The 20,778-nt window shown below is 48.8% G+C and overlaps 2 long non-coding RNA genes across 3 annotated transcripts in view; one reads left to right on the top strand and one right to left on the bottom strand.

Annotated features, from left to right (window-relative positions):
- Positions 1 to 19,905, top strand: part of LOC149121104 (uncharacterized) — a 31,193-nt gene extending 11,288 nt beyond the window's left edge. The window contains exons 1-2 of one of the 2 annotated variants that reach the window (XR_016223540.1): positions 16,745 to 17,042; positions 19,672 to 19,905. This is a non-coding gene — a long non-coding RNA (uncharacterized LOC149121104). Of the gene's footprint in view, positions 1 to 16,744; positions 17,043 to 19,671 lie in introns of those variants that run through there. The other variant, XR_016223539.1, reaches the window with a different exon arrangement.
- LOC138846047 (uncharacterized) lies at positions 3,033 to 13,717 on the bottom strand. The gene is made up of 2 exons (XR_011383432.2): positions 13,148 to 13,717; positions 3,033 to 3,409 (listed from the first exon to the last, which is right to left on the bottom strand). It is a non-coding gene; the product is annotated as an uncharacterized LOC138846047 (long non-coding RNA).
- Positions 19,906 to 20,778: the final 873 nt, after the last annotated feature.

The raw sequence follows: 20,778 nt of genomic DNA, 5'->3' as shown, positions 1-20,778 counted from the left end.
TGTGTATATCAATGTATGGATGGACTACATGTGTGTGTGTATCAATGTATGGATGGACTACGTGTGTGTGTATCAATGCGTGGATGGACTACATGTGTGTGTATCAATGCATGGATGGACTACATGTGTGTGTATCAATGCATGGATGGACTACATGTGTGTGTGTATCAATGTATGGATGGACTACATGTGTGTGTATCAGTGTATGGATGGACTACATGTGTGTGTGTATCAATGCATGGATGGACTACGTGTGTGTATCAATGTATGGATGGTCTACATGTGTGTGTATCAATGTATGGATGGTCTACATGTGTGTGTATCAGTGTATGGATGGACTACATGTGTGTTTGTATCAGTGTATGGATGGACTACATGTGTGTGTGTATCAATGCATGGGTGGACTACAATTTGCTCCTCCACTCACCTTTTGAAGGGTATTTCGGTTGTTTCCAGTTTTTGGCAATTATGAATCAAGTTGTTATGATCCTTTATGTGCAGATTTTTGTGTGGATGTAAGTTTCCCATTCTTTTGGATAAATACCTAGGAGTGTGACTGCTGAATCATACAGTAAGAATATGTTGATTTTTTTAACTGCCAGACTGTCATCCAAAGTGGTTGTCCCACTTTGCATCCCCACCAGCAATAAGCAAGGGTTTCTGTTACTCCATATTCTCACCAGCATTTGGTATTACTAGAGTTTTGGATTGTAGCCATTCTATTGCATGTATAGTGGTATCTCATTGTTTTTTTAATTTGCAATTCTCTGACGTGAATTTTCTGATGCAAATCTTCTCATACACTTATTTGCCATCTGTATATCTTCTATTCATAATGTCTAATTGGGTTGTTTGTTGAGTTTTAAGAGTTCTTTGTATATTTTGGATACCAGCCCTTTATCATGTATGTTTTTTACAAATATTTTGTCCCAGGCTATGACTTGTCCTTCCATTGTCTTAAATCATTGCAACTTTCATTCCAGTTTGGTCATGCCAAGGCCTTAGCAGTTTTACCCACCATTGTTTGCGTAACACCAATGTGAAGTGTAATACAGAGAAAAGACAAATACATCTTAGAATCACTGTGAAAATAATTTAATTTTGTGGACACATGTCCAGGGTCCAAGGACTGTACTTTAGAAACCATTGGCCTGGGGCCAGTGCTATGGCATAGCGGGTAAAGCCACCACCTGCAGCACCAATATCCTATATGGGCTCCGGTTCAAAATACTGGCTGCTCTACTTCTGATCCAGCTCCCTGCTAATGCACCTGGGAAAGCAGTGGAACATGGCCCAAGTCCTTGGGACCCTGCACCCATGTGGGAGACCTAGAAGGAGCTCCTGGCTCTTAGCTTCAGCCTGGCCCAGCCTGGTTGTTGCAGCCTTTTGGGGAGTGACCAGTAGATGGAGGATCTCTCTGTCTCTGTCTCTGCCTCTCCTTTTCCTCTCTGCATCTCTGACTTTCAAATAAAATAAATAAATTGTTTCAAGATTGATTTATTTATTTGAAGGGTGAGTTACAGGGAGAGAGACAGAGACAAAGATCTTCCATCCACTGGTTCACTCCCCAAATGGCCACAACAGCTGGAGCTGGGATGATCCAAAGCCAGTAGCCAGGAGCTTCTTCTGGGTCTCCCACGTGGGTTCAGGAGCCCAAGCACTTGGGCTATCCTCCACTGCTTTCCCAGGCCATTAGCAGGGAGCTGGATCAGAAGTAGAGCAACTGGGACTTGAACCATTGGCCAGATGGGTGCTGGCACCACAGGCAGTGGCTTTATCTGCTATACCACAGTGCTGGCCCCAATAAATATACCTCTTCTTTAAAATCTTATTTAAGTTATATGAGTTTCATGTATTTCATATATGCAGATTTAGGAACATAGTGACATCTCTCCTCCACCCCCCCCACCCTCCCATCTCTCCTCCACCCTCCCACCCTTCCTCCTCCTTCCTCTCACATTCCCACTCTTAATTTTTACAAAGATCTATTTTCAGTTTACTTAATGATCATATAGTTAGCCCTACACTAAGTAAAATAGTTCAACAACAAAAAAATTGTTCCTCAACAGAAGAGATAAGGGCTATAAACAATCATCAAACCTCGAAATGTATTTCACTCTAATACATCATATTACATTGCTGGCCCCAATAAATAAATCTAAAAAAAAAAAAAAAAACCATTGGCCTAGAGCCAACAAGTCAGCCCATGCTACTCTTTCAGATCTAGCATCTGTAAGACTGAATAGAGGTGCTAGCGCTGTGGCGTAGTGGGTAAAGCTGCTGCCAGCATCCCATATGGGCGCCAGTTCGAGACCCGGCAGCTCTACTTCCGATCCAGCTCTTTGCTGTGGCCTGGGAAAGCAGTGGAAGATGGTCCAGGTCCTTGGGCCCCTGCACCCATGTGGAAAGACCTGGAAGAAGCTCCTGGCTCCTGGCTTTGGATGGGCGCAGCTTTGGCCATTGTGGTCATCTGGGGAGTGAACCAGCGGATGGAAGACCCCTCTCTCTCTGTCTCTCTGCCTCTCCTTTTCTCTCTGTGTAACTCTGACTTTCAAATAAATAAATAAATAAATCTTTAAAAAAAAAAAAGACTGAGTAGAATTAGAAATCTGAGTTTTCCAAATGAGAAATGTTCGTTTAGCTCTCTGCAGATAGGAGTTAGAAGGCACATAAGAGATATTATGCACTGAAGCTGCTGTTCTAATTCACTGGGCAGAATCTATTTTGTTTACATTTTTCCCCTGGTGATTTTTGTCAGAATATAATTTTGATTTTTCAAGAAATACAATGTGTGTATGTTTGTAAATACATCAACTATATGAGCCAATGAATGTCTCTTAATGGCCAAAAATTGGTAGATAATGCCTGGTAATGGGCTTCTGATACACTTGTTTATACAAGCAAATATGTATATGTAGCTCCTAACTTTTTCTTCTCTTTTTCTGTAAAGAAAAATGTTTACTTTCTTTTCTTCTGCTGGGGTTGCTTTTTCCTATTCCTTCCACTAAATATAAATACAACAGTCCGTGAAATTGTTTAAAAACTATAAATTTTATATAAAAACAAACAAACATAAGAAGACTCTGAAAGGTGGAGGTCAAACATGTCTGTGGCTCTTCGGAGCAGCACTGCAGGAGCTCCCGGGTTTTTCTTGTTGCCCCTGGAGTCGGAGTTGAAGCAGCCTGGAAATGCCATGGCAGTAGTCAAAAAGCTCCGGGAAAAGCCGGCTCTCTCTTGCCAAAGGGCCAGGAAAAGAGGCAGCCTCGCCAGCTGGGGACGTTTAGACGATGGCAGGAAGTGTGTCTCCTCAACACGACGCTGAAACCTTATCCCCAGTGTGGTGGTCTTTGGAGATGGACCCTTTGGAGGTAGTTGGGCTAGAACGAGGCCCTCACGTGGAGATTAGTGGCTGTATAGTAGGAAGAAGATAAAAGCACAGATCATTCAGCCTCTCTCTCTCTCTCTCTTGCTCTCTCTCTCACGCGCTCTCTCTCTGCCGTGTGAAGGCACAGGGAGACGGTAACCATCTGCACCCCAGAAAGAGAGTCCCCTCTAGGAATCAAACTGGCTAGCACCCTGATCTCAGACAGCAATGCTTAGCGTTTGTTCCAGCAACGCAAGCAGACTGATACAAACAATAACTGTGCCACTCGGGTCAAACACCACACCAAAGACTTCGGCCCTCACCTGTGACAGCAAAGGCTGGGTGTGCGCCTAGAATTCCAGCCTTGTGAGTCTGTTAGAAGGCTGTGGCTGTGTCAGAGAGGGCCCAGGAGGGAGTGAGTAAGAAGTCCACTCTCACGCCCTCACCCCGGACAGTGGCAGGGGAGACCACGTGCTGATCCTGAACTTCCACCTCCCCATCCCGCCTCAGTGTCAGTGCTCATCTGGGGAGCTGGAGCCCCACCTTTGCCCAGTAGTAACGAGAAGCATCGCCGAGTGTCAACAGAGGGTGTATGGGGCATAGGCTTCTGTCTCAGGCAGTAATGAGGTGGTGTCCCCCATCCTCTGCTGGAGCGTGGTTCAGAAGAGACATGTGGTTAAGATGAGATCCACAGTCACATAACCTGATGTAAAATGTCCAGGTTTCAGCTGAAGTCACACATCATACCAAGAGCCAGAAAGATCTCCAGTGGCATGAAAGCCAACAGAAGCGAACACCAAGATGATAGGGATGTTAGAATCATGACAAAGATTTCAAGGCAGCCATGGAAAAGATGTTTCTGAAAGCAATTGTGACTACACTTGAAGCAAATGAGAAAGTAGACGGCCCCAGCTAAGAAACAGAAGAGTGACAGGCGCGTGCCTGTGACGCCGGGCAGCTAAGAAACAGAAGAGTGACAGGCGCGTGCCTGTGACGCCGGCATCCCATATGGGCACCAGTTTGTGTCCCGGCTGCACCACTTTCAATCCGGCTCCCCGCGAATGACCTGGGAAAAGCAGCCTGGGTTTTTGGGTCCATGTCACTCAAGTGGAAGACCTGGATGGGGCTTTTGGCTCCTGCGCTCGACCTGGCCCAGTGCTGGCCGATTTGGTTCCCTGGGGTGTGAACCAGCAGATGGAGGATCTCTCTCTTCATGACTCTCCCTCTCTCTGTTCTGTAACGCTGCCTTTCAGATAAATCAGTAAATCTCTAAAAAAAGAAGAAGATGAAGAAAAAAAGAAGGAAAAGAAGAAAAAGAAATAAAGAAGAACCAAACATAAGTTTTTTAGAATTTAAAAATATAATGACTGAAACTTTCAAAACTCAGTAGTGGGACTTAAAAACAGAATGAAGGGGACAGGGAAAAAAATCAATGACCTGGCAGATGGAACGATAGAAAAGACCTAATCTTAACAATAGCTCAAAAATAAACTGGAAAAAAAAAAAAAAAAAAGAACAGAGACTCAGGGACCTGTGAGGCTATAACAGAAGGTCCAACTGTGTCATCAGAGCTCCGGAAGGAGAGGAGGAAGAATTGGAAGTGAAAAATACTGAAGTCAATTATGGTTAAAAATTCTCACATTTGATAAGAAACATAAATCTACAAATTCAAGAAGCTGAGCAAATCCCAAACAGGACAAGCCCAAAGCAACACACACCACGACATATAAACAAACTTCTGAAAGCTAAAGACCAAGAGAAGAATATTGAACGCAACAGAAAACTATAGGGAAAAAACACATTTGGATGACAGCGCATTTCTCATCAGAAACCACAGGGGCACAATACTTCTATTTTTTAAGCCCTGAAAGAAAAGAGCTATTAACTCAGAATCCTGTGCCCAGTGAAAATCTCCTTCAGGAATGAAGAGGAAGTCAAGATATTCTCAGGTGAAAAAAACTAAGAAATTGTCACAACAGAACCTACTGCTAGAATAGAAAGGAAAAATATACAATCTACAGTTGTAACTGGAGACTTACACGCCTCTTTCAACACTTGCCAGATTAGACAGAGAATCAGCAAATATATAGAACACGAAAATTCCATCAACCAACAAGATATAACCAAACGTTTATAAGACGCTCCACCCAACAATAGAAGCTGCATTCTTTTCAAGTGCCAAAGAATATACATACACCTAGAGAGATAGTATCTCAGGCTGTAGAACAAACATCAGAAAAATCGAAAGGATGGAGCAGCAGTGGGCACTGTCTATCCTGCTTGCCTGCTGTTTCCTTGAAGTGTATTCACTATATCAAGCTTTGCTCTCTCTAAAAAAATTAAAATTAAAAAAGAAAGGATTGAAATTATGCACCATAATGGAGTCAAACCATAAGTTAATAACAGAAAGACACCAGGAAAACCTTCAAACACATGAGAACTGAAAAGCACACATCTAAATCCTACATGAGTCAGACAAGGAAGTCTTCCAGGGAGACTTAAAATACACTGCACTGAGGGAAAATAAAAACACATTGTGTCAACATCGGTGAGAAACCCTCAAGGTAGCTTTTCTAACAAATGATGTTGGAGCAACTGGGCACTCTTAGGTTAAAAATAAAAGAAAGAAGAAGAAACTCAACCCAAGACTCACACCATATGCAAATAGTAACTCAAAAAGATCTTAAATGTGATATATAAAACGGTAAGATTTTTAGGGAAAAAATAGAGGAAAATCTTTTGGGATTTACAAAAAGAGTCCTTAGACTTGCCCCATAACACGGCCCACAACAGGAAAAATTCATGAATCTGCCACCATAGAAATCAAAAACTTCGCTCTGAAAGACACTTTAAGGAGAAAATATTTGCAAGGCACATATCTGACAACAAACTAGACCATACAAAGAATTCTCAAAACTCATCAGTAAAAACAGGCAAAACCCCAATCAGAAGATGGGGAGATGTGAGGAAGATGGTACACGTGACAGAGAGCACGTGGAAAGACGCTCAGTGCCGTCAGCTGCTGTCAGGGAACCACACGTTACAGCCACAGTGAGATACTGCTGCACGCCTCACAGAACAGCTACAGTAAACAATCGTGACAGCGCAAAAGCCGGCAAGGACGCAGAGAAACTGGATCACGCAGACGTGGCTGGCGTCAGTGTGAAACGGTCCGGCCACTCTGGAAAACATGCTGGCAATTTCTCTGAACTGAAAATGCAACCACCGCGCGACCCAGAAGCTGCACCCTTGCTCAGTTCCTCCCCTCGAATGAAAGCCATGTTCACCCCAAAACCTGTACGTGAATACCAACCGCAGCTTTATGCATCAAACCCCAGACTGGACACAGCTCAGCGGTCCTTCAGCAGCTCAGTGGTTAAACGCCCTTATAGCCGAAATATTACTGAGCAACCAAAAGGGACAAACTATCGATCCACACAGCCGCCCTAGATGATTCTCCAGAGAATTTATGCTGCGAGAATAAACCCAATCCCCCAAATATGATTTCACCCACATAATATTCTTTTATCTAGTTTGTATTTATTTATTTTCTTTTTATTTGAAAGGCAGCATGGGTGTGTGTGGAGAGAGAGAGAGAGAGAGATATCTTCCATCCACTGTTCCCTCTCCAAATGGCCACAACAGCCAGGGCTAGACCGCTCTGAAGCCAGGAGCCTGGAACTCCATCCAGGTCTCCCACGTGGGTGCAAGGAACCAAGTACTTGGGCCTTCAAGCGCTGCCTCAGGGTGTGGATCACAGGAAGCTGGATCAGAAGCGGAGCCAGGACTCAGACCAGGGCCTCCAGGGCCTCCAGTGCAGGATGCGGGCGTCTCAGCTGCTGCACCAGCTGCCTGCTCCTGTGGGATGCTCTCGAGATGACAAAATCGTAGACACAGATGGGCGGTTGCCAGGGGCGAGGGAGGGGTGGGAGTGGAAGGGAAGGAGGTGGGGCTATACAGGGCGGTGGGGATGTCTGGGCCCTCAGAGACCCAGACTTCACCTGATCTGCAGCAAGGGCTCACCAGGCTGCACAGAGGACCACTCAAAAAGGCACGATTCCAACCTGACGGGTGGTGGAGGCTGCCCCCCGGGCTCTGCGATGGCTCCCGGAGCCAGCCTGCCGTGAAATTATGGCTCCATTAGCAACAAAAGTCTCATAGGCGTTCACGGATGGGACCACTTACGAAGAATGTTGAATTCCATGCTGAGGACTTTGGTTTGCATTTTGAAGGCAAAGGGTGTCTACCGAAGGCTTTTCAGTAGAAGTGGTTACAAGGCCAGATTTGCAATTTTGAAAAGTCAATGAGATCTGTCTCAAAACGTCCATAAGAGCAAAAGGAAAGTCCCAAGCGCTCTCTTGATCACATTTTCAGCCACCTTTAATCTGAAATGCCTCCTGGGTGCTTCTGTGTATTTACTGTTCTCTTAGTCAATGACTCCTTTGTCTTTCATGCACTTGACTTAGGAGTCTGGTCAGTTAGTTTGCAGAACGTCCTTTAAGCTGGCCTTGTCCGCTGTGGCCACGTGATGAGCTAGAGTGAGTGATGCTGTCTTCTCCGTGCGTCACGGGGTCCCAGGCTGCGTTCAGCAGGGTCTTTATTGGATCACCTGGTTAAGACGGTGGCGCTCAAGTATCCTCATCACAGTTACTGTTTTTCCATTTGTAATTCACAAATTCGTTCTCTCTCTTACGGAGAGATCATTTGAAGTAATTGTAAATTCCCTACCATCCCTCAGATTTTTTTTTTTTTTTTTTTTGACAGGCAGAGTGGACAGTGAGAGAGAGAGACAGAGAGAAAGGTCTTCCTTTTGCCGTTGGTTCACCCTCCAATGGCCGCCGCGGCTGGCGTACCGCGCTGATCCGATTGCAGGAGCCAGGTACTTCTCCTGGTCTCCCATGGGGTGCAGGGCCCAAGCACTTGGGCCATCCTCCACCACACTCCCTGGCCACAGCAGAGAGCTGGCCTGGAAGAGGGGCAACCGGGACAGAATCTGGCGCCCCAACCGGGACTAGAACCCGGGGTGCCGGCGCCGCAAGGCGGAGGATTAGCCTAGTGAGCCACAGCGCTGGCCCAGATTTTTACACACCTATTTTAGTAAGTGTAACAATTCTTGCTTGAATCACTTAACACTACAATGATTGTCCCATGGCAAGTTTCTACTTCCCTCATTTTGTCCATATGTTATCAGTTAGCTTTCTTCAGTTTTGCTTTTCCCCCAATTATTCATTTACATAGACACATATTCAACACACAACCACACACGCACACCTATACACACACATGCACACACAGAAACTCATGTGTTTATTTTATTCAATGAATCTCTCGACTTTGAAACTTTCTCCAACATATTTTAGATAATCCTCTTACAAAAAGCATATAGGTAGACCTTATTTTCCAGGCTGACTTCTAATATTAAAACAGCGAGTTTATGTGAATTATGGAAAATTATATGTTTGAATTTTTTCCTACAGAAAATGAAGTCAATTTGTACTGATATAGAAAAATATCTAAGCTATTGTCTTTTTAAAAATATTTGTTTATTTGAAAGTCAAAGTTAGAGAAAGAAGGAGAGAGAGAAAGAGAAATCTCCCATCCACTGCTTTGCTCCTCAGATGGCCGCAATGCCAGGGCTGGTCCAGGCCAAAGCCAGAAGCCAGGAGCTTCACTGGATCTCCTACGCGGGGAGCAGGAGCCCAGACACTTGGCCCATCTTCTGCTGCTTTTCCTAGGCCATTAGCATGGAGCTGAATCTGAAGTGGAGCAGCTGGGACACAAATTGGTGCCCATATTGGGATGCAGGCATAACAGACAGCAGCTTTATCTGCTACGCCACAATGCCAGTCCCTAAGCTATACGTATTAAGAACAAATTGCAGAAAAATGTGTTTAAATGTGCTCTTCTTTGGGAGGGAAAGGCTATATGTTCATATATTTCTATAGTCATAAAAACTTCTGGAAGGTTCCACGAGAAGTGGGTTAACATTGGTTACCTCTAGGGGTGAAGGTGTATTTCCAGCTTTGTATATGACTTGGACTTGAACATGTGTGAACAGGTGTTACTTAGATAATTAAAAGGTCCAATGTCTGTCTGCTAGAAGCTTAGGGCCTACAGCAGGCTACACAGCACGGTGTACCCAAGATGTCAGCAGAAAGCTCCCATCGGAGGCTGTGACAGTGGGCCAGAGGAGAGCCGGGGAGGCCCGAGGGAGGGGACATCCGAGTGGAGTTCTGCAGGGAGGCATCTTGGCTTCACGGAAGGAATGCAGGGGCTGGAGTCAGGCAGGTCAGATCTGAGGCTCCAGCTACTTAGAAGCTGTGCAAACTTGGGCAAACTTAGGAACTTGCAAAGGCCCACAGGATGGTTGGGAGGATTAGCAATTACAGTCTGTGTGTGTAGGGAGCCCCAGCAGCGCTGGCCCAGACATCCAGTGCATTTCTGAAGAATGAGTAGCTGTTAGCAGAGGGAAGAAGGGTTGCCCGAAGGAGAAGAGCCTCATTCAGGGGAAGAGCCCGTGGCTTTCTGGGCCTGGGCCTTGGGTGCTGGCCTGGCGTGACCAGGGAGACACCGAGGACAGGATGTGAGGAGACCTGAACTACAGGCTGAGAGGATCGGATGTATTTTGAAAGCAAAGAGCATCTGGTGAAGGATTTCAAGCAGGAGAAGTTGCAAGCTCAGATGTGTCATTTCGAAAGGTCATGGGCAGCACACTGAGGGGGCAGGGTGGTGGGTTGAAGTGTGGAATAGGAGAGGCTGAATAGAAGCTTCTTGCAGTAATCCAGAGGACGACGAGGGAGACCTGAGCTAGAGCACTCGCTGCGATGGAAGTGGACTCGTGGAGACCTGAACACCTGCTGGATGAGGCAGCCAAGAAGAAAGAAGGGGCCCGGCGCTGAGGAGTAGCGAGTGGACCTGCCGCCTGTGGTGCCAACATCCATATGGGTGCTGGTTCAGGTCCCGGCTGCTCCTCTTCTGATCCAGCTCTCTGCTGTGGCCTGGGAGGGCAGTGGAAGATGGCCCGGGTCCTTGGGCCCCTGCGCCTGTGTGAGAGACCTGGAGGAAGCTCCTGGCTCCTGGCTTTGGGTCAGCCCAGCTCCAGCCATTGTGGCCATCTGGGGAGTGAACCAGCAGACGGAAGATCTCTCTCTCTCTCTCTCTCTCTCTGCCTTTCAAATGTATAAATAAATCTTTAAAAAAGAAGAAGACAGAAGGAAAAGCGCAGAGAGCTTTGTCTGAAGAGGCTGTGTAGAGCTGGGGGAGGGGCAGAGCTGGGGGAGAGAAGAGCCGAGATCTAGGATGTGGAGTTCAAGGCGTCTTTGGATGTGCAAGTGTGCTGGGTACGTGAGCTGCTGCATACATGAGGCTGGAATCAAATGCTGGTTTGTTAGTGCAAGAGAAGATGGGTGGCCAGAAGGCAGTGACTATTCCAGGTAATGATCAAGCGTGTCAGGGCTGTAAGACTTGGTGGATTACTTGGTCTTCTGGTTCTAAATAGAGGGCTGATTCAAAGTTTCAATGTGGGGGAGCCGATGCTGTGGCGTAGCAGGTTAAAGCCCTGGCCTGAAGAGCCGGCATCCCATATGGGCATTGGTTCTAGTCCCAGCTGCTCCTCTTCCGATCCAGCTCTCTGATGTGGCCTGGGAAAGCAGTAGAAGATGGCCCAGGTCCTTGGGCCCCTGCACCTACATGGGAGACCTAGAAGAAGCTCCTGGCTCCTGGCTTTGGATTGGCATAGCTGCGGCCATCTGGGGAGTGAACCAGCGGATGGAAGACCTCTCTCTTTCTGTCTCTACCTCTCTCTGTAACTCTTTCAAATATATAAAATAAATCTTAAAAAAAAAGTTTCAATGTGGAGCATAATAGTGATGGCTCAAGGGTTGGGTTCCTGGCACCCATGTGGGAGACCAGGGTGGAGTTCACAGCTCCCAGCCTAGTTTTGGCTGTTGTGGGCATTTAGGCAGATGAGTGACACCCCTCTCCCCCACTCCCCATCTGTTATCAAATAAATTTATTATTATTTTTTTTTTAGTTTCAACATTGGCATTGTGGCACAGTGGGTTAAGCCACTATATGAAGCAACAGCATCCCACATGAGCACTAGTTCGAGTCCTGGCTGCACCACTTCCAATTCAACTCCTTGTTAATGTTCCTGGGAAGACACCAGAAGGTGGCCCAGGTACTTGGATTCCTGCCACCCAAGCAACAGACCAGGATGGAGTTCCAGGCTCCTGGGTTTAGCCTGGTTTAGCCCTGGCCATTGCAGCCATTTGAGGAGTGAACCAGGGGCTGGAAGTGCTCTCTCTCTCTCTCTCTTTTTCAAATAAATGAATAAAAATTAAAAATAAATAAAATTTCAATGTCAACCACCGAGGCCTCGGAGGATCGCAGGGGCTTAAGGACGGCACCAGGATGTCTTTGCTCAGAGTTACCAACAGAAAAATAGTCAAGCCTCTGGGTGTGGCTCAGCAGCGCTCACAGCACCTGCGAGAATGAGCGGAGTAATCAGAGCAGCGCCAACGCGGCACGAAGGGTCCGGACCCTGACTGTCACAAGAGGCGCCCGTGCCACTGAAGGGTCCACTGAGGCAGTGGCTGTGGACCTGCAGGTGCCTCTCGGGGGTTTCCAACGGGGGCCCTAGAAGAAGCCCTCTGTCAGCCGTGGGCTCCCTCAGATGACTCGTGATGCGTCAGAGGCTTGGGACAAGCGCATCCGCTGGAGAAGACGACCTGCAGATCAGCACTCCAGCCACTGATCTTCTGTCTCCGACTGACTTCCTTGTCTTGTCTATGCCTGTGCGTAATAGGCCATGGAGGGAATGTGCTTCCCCACTGTCTAGCCTGTTCATCCCATGTACAGCTCAAATGACGGCTGACTCTTCTCTAGAGCAGTGGCTCTGAGCCTTGTTTAAAATTTATCCACAGAAAGCACATTTTAGAGCGCTCTAAAGTATTTGCAAATGCGCTTTTTATGAGTGAAGTTAGCCATCTTTTCCTGTGATTACTGTTTATAACTCGCCTATTTTCCTGTCGGACTGTGGACTTTTTAGGTTTTATTTGTTGACTTCTTTATTTAGCAGAGCCATTTAAACCTGTGATATAATGTACAGTTAAAATGTTATCTGGGGGCCTGCACCGTGGCTCACTAGGCTAATCCTCTGCCTGCGGCGCCGGCACCCAGGGTTCTAGTCCCGGTTGGGGCGCCGGAGTCTGTCCCGGTTGCCCCTCTTCCAGGCCAGCTCTCTGCTGTGGCCCCGGAGTGCAGTGGAGGATGGCCCAAGTGTTTGGGCCCTGCACCCCATGGGAGACCAGGATAAGCACCTGGCTCCTGGCTTCAGATCAGCGCAGTGCGCTGGCCGTAGCAGCCATTTGGGGGTGAACCAACAGAAAAAGGAAGACCTTTCTCTCTCTCTCACTGTCTAACTCCGCCTGTCAAAAAAAAAAAAAAGGTTATCTGGGGGCTGGTGTTGTGATGCAGTGGGTTAAGTCGCGGCTTGTGACACTGGCATGGTGCCGGTTTGGGTTCCGGCTGCTCCACTTCGGATTCAGCTCCCTGCTAACGCACCTGAGAAAAGCAGAAGACGGCCCAAGTGCCTGGGCCCCTGCACCCATGTGGGAGACGGGGAAGAGGTTCCTGGCTTCTGGCTTCAGTTTGGCCTAGCACCAGTCATTGGGCATTTGGGGAATGAAGATCTCTCTCTGTAACTCTGCGCTTCAAATAAATAAATAAACCTTTAAAAAGGAAGCCATTAAAAAATAAAATAAAGAGCCGCGAAGTACATACCCAGAAGGGGCAGTCTGAGCCCAGCCCAGGCCTCCACAGGTCAAGAGCAGAACTGGTAAAGATCAAAAAGATGACTCCATGACAGCCTCCCTGGGGAGCAGCTCCGTTTGAGCACGTTTCCCATCTGCGAGGCCTCCGACCATCCTGACCGGGAGCCAGGCGCTTCCTGGCTCCAGCACGCCCTGCTGCCTGGCCACACCCCTTCCGGTCCTTGGAGAGTCCAGTTCCTTACAGCCGGTGCTTCACGGCTAAGTTGGATATTTCCATTCCCCTGGGGCGTGGCGCCCAGCTCACAGGCTTAGTCCCCGCTCCTCCCCCGCCCAGGCTTTGGATGGATTCTCTGGTGCAGCTTGGCCAAGATGCTCCAACCATCTGGGCTCAACTCTCTTCTGATGCTGCCTTCAACGGCCGCCGCTCTCTGTGGCGAGTGTGCCGCTCCCTGCTCTAGCTAGGGCTTTTGTCACCTGCCTGGACTTGGATTGGACTCGCCCAGCTCCCTGCCTCTGCTTCCTCCTTGCCTGCCGGCTGCTGTCCCTGGGCAGGATGTCCTCTTCCCTCACAGCGTAGGCTGCAGAGGGAGTCACTGGGAGAGGCCCTGCCTTTATCCCAGTGATGATGTCATTGCCCAATAATGTGTTTGCAGACTCTTCCCTTACAGCCTGCATCACATTATTTCGATTCTCTTCAGTGACTGTATTTGAGGGATTGACTTTTTTTTTTTTTTTTTCCCAACAGCCAGACGTGACTTGGGGTCAGGCAGACCGATGAAAGGCGGTGATCCAACCCGACACCATCGTGTCGCCAAAGTAACAAGATTGATGTTCTTCCGTAATTTGTAAACTGGGCTCCGAGCGAAATCCCACTAGGCTGTAGCATGGGGCAAGGGGCTGTGCGTGTCCTGCTCAGCTCACTGGGCTCAGCACTGTAAAGAGAGCTTGGAAACCTGTAGGTGCCTGACCGGTGCCCCTTGTGTGAGCGCGTAGGAGGGCTTCCGGAGTGTCTGGAGCAGAAGCATCCTTTAGCCGTGCAGCTGACACCTGTGGGGAGCATCCTCCGGAGGATACCCCAGGCTAAGCCCCGAAAGCCTGACAGCCCCGCTCCATGTGGAAATACGCTGCCGACAAGTCGCACAGCCGGAGCGCACGGAACAATTAAGCCTGGAATGTAGACCTCCGCAGCATCTGCATGTTGGAGCCATGTGTGCAGAGGTCGCTCCCCAGGGACCCACTCTCAGGCTGATGGCCAGGGCCACGTGACCACGTCTTTCCCTTGTAAATCACGGTTGTCACACGTTTCTTTGGGAATGTTCTCAAGTACCTTTCAGGGCTTGGGCTAGACGTGTTTTTCTCTTCCTGGGGTGGGATCACATCTGGACATTAGATATGTTTCATCTAAAAATAGCATTTATCCAATTTGCTGTCACTTGAGGAGAGAATGTTTTTTTTGAGGCAGACTCTGCTTGCAATTCTCTGCAGTCTTTCATGGCTCACTGCCATTGAGTGTTTTAAAAAAGGTATCAGGTTGTGTGTGTGTGTGTGTGTGTGAGTGTGGGGCTAGGAATAGAGCGAAATTATTTTTATAGACTGAACAAAAAAATAAGCCAACTGCCTCGTCATTCCCTTTTTATTCATTTATTCCTTAAGTTGTTATTTCCGAGTTATGTGAACTCAGCGAAGACTTGAGGGCCACAAACCATGCATGTGGGGACTCTATGTCTGTCTTCTTCCAGACTGCATTTTTTTTCCAAAGGAAGGGGCGTGCAACTCACTTATTCTTTTTAACATGGAAAGGCAAATAGATAGATAGATATAGATATAGATATCTAGATATAGATATATTTAGAGAGAGAGAGAGAGAGAGAAACAGAAAGAATCTTCCATCTGCTGATTCACTCCTCAATGGCCACAGCAGCCAGGGCTGCGCCAGGAGCCCAGAACTCCACCCGGGTGGAGTAGCAGGGACCCGAGTACTTGAACCATCCCTGCTGCCTCCCAGGGCGCGCGTGAGCAGGAAGCCGGATCAGAAGCGGAGCAGCTGGGATGAGAACCGGGCACCCTGACATGCGACGTGGGAGTCCCAAATGGCGTCCTTACTGCTCTGCCACATCGCTTGCCCCTGTATGCTTTTTGCTATCGTTGACTGTGTCTTCAAACCTAGCTATTATGTAGGGCTTAGAAAGGAAGACAGAAATGAAAAAGGAGGCGAGAAGAGATGAAAAGAGAAAGAGGAGAGGCTTAATTCACCAGGCCCAGGGATCCCTCTGGAGCTGTTTGCACACATTCAGAGGCAGAAATTGGAGTTAAATGCGACTGAAAAAAAATCAGCATGCCACTTCTTCCACCTAAGGAATTGACATTGATTTCAGTACCAGGGGTTGGCTCCGCGAGGGGCTGGTTGTAAGTAAGAGAGCATTTAATAAACTCCAGCTTCACTTTGTCAAGGTCCTCAGCGGTTCTGGAAATGCCCGTCTTTGGGGAGAGGACTCCTGCCTGTCTTGCCGGTGGCCCCTGGCTGTCTCCCTAGAGGACTCTGTCCTCCGAGCTGTGGCCTCTGTGCTTTCTCTCTGAGGTCAAACTCTCTTCACCTCCTCCCAGTGTGAGAGGGATGATTTCTGTTCTCCTTTTCAAAGTATCCAGCCAAAGCTAACGGGTCTGACCTGTCACCTGTCGTCATTACGGTGTGAGGTCCCTCGGGTGGCAGAGTGGGTTCCCTAGCCCACAGTCAGCGCAGCCTGCACTCCCAGGCCCTGTCCTCCACAGCCTCTCACCTGGTCCTGCAGCACCTCCCTCGGAGGGGGAGTGTCAGGGAGAACCTAGCGTCAGAGGCTGTGGCGTGGACCAGAGCCCATTGGCTGATTTATTCCGTGATTCGTTCTGGGGCCTTGGTGTCACCAGCACCACGCTTTAACCAACTGTGCTAACATTTGATCTGCCCGTCAGGATGCGCTTAAACACACCCACCCGGAACATTCTTGCAATCTATTAGCACAAGGTCCTTCCAAGCAGCCTGTCAAACCTTTTGCGATACTAACCCCGAGATTGGCCCTGTTGACGCGTTTTCCTCCTAGGAACTATTCTTAGCTCTTTTCTCCCTGATACATCTTGGCATAAATGAAACAACAGACAACGTTTTTCAGAGCAGACTCATTTGACTTGGGTTATTTGCAACCTTCATTTCTTAAACTTAAAAAAAAAAAAAACCTTAGCAGATAGGCATCACGGGTGGAATGAAATTAATTTTTACCACCCACAATAGTTCATTAGTGGAATAAGGAGAGGACTTAATAGATTTGTGCTTGGTGTGTCTAAAATTATTTCACCATAACAAAAGGTCTTGGAAGACTAAGAAAAAAGATGATGACAATTAAATTGCCTATCCGAACAGTATTACTGTATAGAAGGAAAACAGTTTTAAAATAGCTTCTTGTGGGGCTGGAAAGTAGATGGAGGCTCCAGAGAGGAAGCACTGAGGTGCTGCATATGGAATGGAAATCTTTTTTTAACCCCAGCACGACACTCGCTCTTTACTTGTACCAAGCCCAGCTCTTTGCAATCTTCCCTGCTCCCGTTTCTTTGCTGTGGGGTGTGTGTGTGTGTGTGTGTGTGTGTGTGACTTGCTTCACTTAGAAGCTTCTACAAGCTCCATTTCTCTGCTTTCAAAGGTAAATCTTCGCTCTTCACCCATGTACAGCAAGGCTTCCTATTCTTTATGCTTTGAAACCCACAAATTAAGTTGACAGTATCCATGTCAACACTGCCAGTGGGGTGGAAAGATCGCAAGAGAGACGGTGGAGGTGACGGGTGCCTCCCTGATCCCAGCCCTTTGCACCGGCCCTTCTCCTGGCCATCTGGTGCAACCTCCTCTTTCACAGAGGAGAAGAGGAAGAACAGAGAGGGTAAGTGATTGGCTCGCAGGCACACCGCCTATTAAGTAAGAGCCAAACAAGAAGAAGAGCCAGGTCTGTGCCTTCCCGCCCATTCTTGCTTATTTTCTTTTTTCTTTCTTTCTTTTTTTTTTTTTTAACTTGACAGGTAGAGTTATAGACAGCGAGAGAAAGACAGAGAGAAAGGTCTTCCTTCCATTGGTTCACTCCCCAAATGGCCGCCATGGCTGGCGCTGTGCCAATCTGAAACCAGGAGCCAGGTGCTTCCTCCTGGTCTCCCATGCAGGTGCAGGGACCCAAGCACTTTGGCCATCCTCCACTGCCCTCCTGGCCCACAGCAGAGAGCTGGCCTGGAAGAAGAGCAACCGGGACTAGAACCCAGCGCCCATATGGGATGCCGGCGCCGCAGGCGGAGGATTAACCTAGTGAGCCACGGCGCTGGCCCCTCTTGCTTATTTTCTTGATAAAAGCTTGCCAGGGGCCTTTAGCAGGAATCCGTTTTTATAGCATCTAATTGAAAGCAATGCCATTCCTCTCTGATGTCCTCTAACAAGGAGGCTGCCTGGACAGTTTCCATGTCTCTTCCTTTACTCCCCGGCCCCAGCCCAGGTTCTAGAAGCTTCTAGATCCCACGTAAGGCAGCCTTCCGACCACCAGGTCACAGAACAGGTGAGTGCAGCCTAACCCTCCTCGGGGCGAGAAGGTTCTGGAATCCTCTGGATCCCTCGAGGCTCCTCCGCCTGCTGCTCTGGACTCTGAGAGGAGAAAGCAAGGAATGCAACCCAAATTTCTTTGTCATGACTTGGGCGCATTGTGCCAGAACAGCTGTTTTCACTTTTCTGGGTTTCCAGCTGCTTGTGTTTTTATTGCCTGAACTTTAAAAACTTTTGTTGCTGTTGTTTAATGATAAATAGTTGCCTTCTGGAAGGTCAAGAGAAGAGCTGGCGGGAAATCTGGGACCCAGTGTGCGTCCTGCCACTCCATCCTAATAACCCAATGCGCGCCTCTGTGCCAGCCACTTGGCGTGTGGAGGGTGGGAGTCAGCGTGGAGGGTGGGAGTCAGCAAGCCGGGTGCAGGCGTGGCACAGCGGTTAAGACAACCTTGGGGACACCCACATCCCCCTTATCAGACTCCCTGGATTTGAAGCCCGGCTCTCCTCCCAACTCCAGCTTCCTGCTAATGCGCACCCCGGGAGGCAGCAGGTGACGGCTCAAGTACTCGGGTCCCTGCCACCCACACGCGGGACCTGGACTGAGTTTGGGATCTCTTCTCCAGCCTGGCACAGCTCTGGCTGTGGAGGGCATTTGGGGGAATGCCCAACCAGTGGGTTGGAGAGCTCTGTCTCGCTGTCTCCCCCCACCCCATCCTCCAAATTAAAGCAAATGAAAAAAAACAAAACCCAGACATGAGGGTCCTCATCCAAAAGACATTTTAGTCTGGGAGAAACTTAAAAAAAAACACAGAGAAACAACTAGAAATTATAGGTGGGTGACCGTTAATAAGCTACCCAGTGTGGCTGGCCCTAGGTGATTTTGTAAAGCAGGGGGCAGTTAGTCCCTTCTCTCTGCCCATCTGAAGCAGGCCCTCCTCCCAGGCCCAGGCAGCGCAGCCCCACACAGGGAGGGGGTAACAACGCTGCAACTGGCGAGCAGGGGAGGCACCCAGAATTCAGTAGTCAGGATTGATTTTAATGCAACATTTAAAAATCCAAATTCATGCCCAAAATGCATGATGAATGAAATGTAAATGTTTAAAACAGGGAGAAGAACAGTATTAACTTATTTTTCCTTTTGCCTCAGGCTCCAATTTAACGTGGCATGGCATTGAAAGTTAATACCCAGAAATAAAATGGAATAAGGTGTGTGTGTGTGTGTGTGTGTGTGTGTGTGAAAGGAGGGAGGAGATGAGCCATAAATATGGAAAAAACCTTAACCCCAGACGGTAGACCAATGAATTTTATAGGTGAAGAAAACAGAAATTAAATGTTTTGCCTTGAGCCAATCACAGAGATCTTTAAACCCACAGAAGTCCAGGTTTCTTGACGCCCAGGCCCCCGGCACTCACAGAGCAGCGGCGTCTAAGGCAGGGCTGCCCGCGTCCCCGTAGAGGCAAACTCATGAATCGATCCCAGTCCTGGAAGACTGCCGGCTCTCATCACTTAGAGAGAGAGCTCCCAGAGCAGCTACAGATCCCAGAGGGCAGGTGTGATCTCTCTTTGGAGAGTCCAGAGAAACGAAGCACATCCCGGAGGTGTGACCACGGCTTCTTTATGATTGCCAGTGCTTCCGTGAGGTTGAGGGCCGGCGAGAGGGCCAGTGGGTCAGGACTAACTGCCACCCTCGGTGCCCTGGCCTAGGACCGGCCTGGCTTTAGACATCAGGCAGGTCCTGTCTTTGGGCCTCTTCCTCCTCTTTGGCTTGTTCACCACTGGGAACTTTCCTGGCTTGACTTCTCCTCACTTGGGAGTGGTTTGCCCTGTGGTTTGGAATTTGAGCGTTGGCTCTGGTTCAGTGAGAGGGAGCCCTTTAAATGACCCAGGCTGGGGCAGCGCTGTGGCGTAGCAGGTAAAGCTGCCACCTGCAGCGTCGGCATCCCATATGGGTGCCAGTTCAAGTCACATCTGCTCCACTTCCCATCCAGCTCTCTGCTATGGCCTGGGAAAGCAGTAGAAGATGACCAAGTGCTTGGGCCCCTGCACCCGCGTAGGAAGACCCGGAAGAAGCTCCTGGCTCCTGGCTTCGGATCTGCACAGCTCCAGCCATTGTGGCCATCTGGGGAGTGAACCATGGGATAGAAGACGTCTCTCTCTCTCTCTCTGCCTCCCTGTAATTCTGCCTTTCAAATAAATAAATAAATAAAAAGCTTTTTAAAAAATGACCCAGGCTGTTCACTGGAGTTTGACAGTGTGGCTTGGGGGTCAAAGCACCAGAGGGAAAGAGTGTATCCTTGTCCTATTTTGTCCTTGGTGAATACAGATTTACAACCAACCCCCCCCCAATACTCTGCAAGAAAAAGAAGAGGATGCAGGGGAGGTTTGAGGGTTCCAGGTTCCTGGCTCGACTCTGCACCAGTCACGTGGTTCTCAATCTGCAACTAAATGTGCACCTCCCATTCTGACCAGACTTGGGGTACAGCCCAGGTGTGTGATGATCCTGAAAGCCCCCATTCCTCCTCCAGCCAAGGCTGGGGGCCCCAAGAGCCATCCATGTCTACACGAGGGTTCTGAACACAGCAAGTGTCCAGAATAGGGGTAGGGGCAGTTGGGGCCTGCTGTTGTTCCAGGCCCAGCTCTGTCTCTGTCCTCTTAGGGGTTCTGGCTGGCTGTAGGCCCCGGGGGTGCAGGGGAGCCAGCCGAGGGTGGTCACCTGTCCCAGTTTGTTTGGGGCTCTTCTGGTTTTAGTTCTGAAAATCCCAAGTCCTAGGAAACCCTTCCGTCCCAGGCAAATGGGCACAGTTGGGGGGCCCGGCTCCAGCGGCCAGCATCTGCCCTGCCCCCAGACCACAGGGATCTCCAGGGGCTGACCTTTTCTCAGGGGGAGGGAGCCCTGCTGTGTGGGTAGAGGAGGAGGTGGGCTGGCTTTTCCAGTCCGGGGACAGGCACTCTGGTAAAACCTGTTCTTCAGCCTCTGATAAGCACCAGGTGCTTTGGTCAGGGTTCTGTTGTGACTCAGGAGTTTATCGCTAAGCAGGCTGGGGTGTCTGGTGGGGACCTGTGGCTAACGGGCAAGCAGGAAACAGACCGACTGG

Source organism: Oryctolagus cuniculus, chromosome 17, assembly GCF_051225735.1.
Source record: "Oryctolagus cuniculus isolate XC-2025 breed Fujian yellow rabbit chromosome 17, ASM5122573v1, whole genome shotgun sequence".
In the NCBI taxonomy this organism is placed as follows: domain Eukaryota; kingdom Metazoa; phylum Chordata; class Mammalia; order Lagomorpha; family Leporidae; genus Oryctolagus; species Oryctolagus cuniculus.
This window is presented reverse-complemented; position numbering and strand designations above follow the sequence as displayed.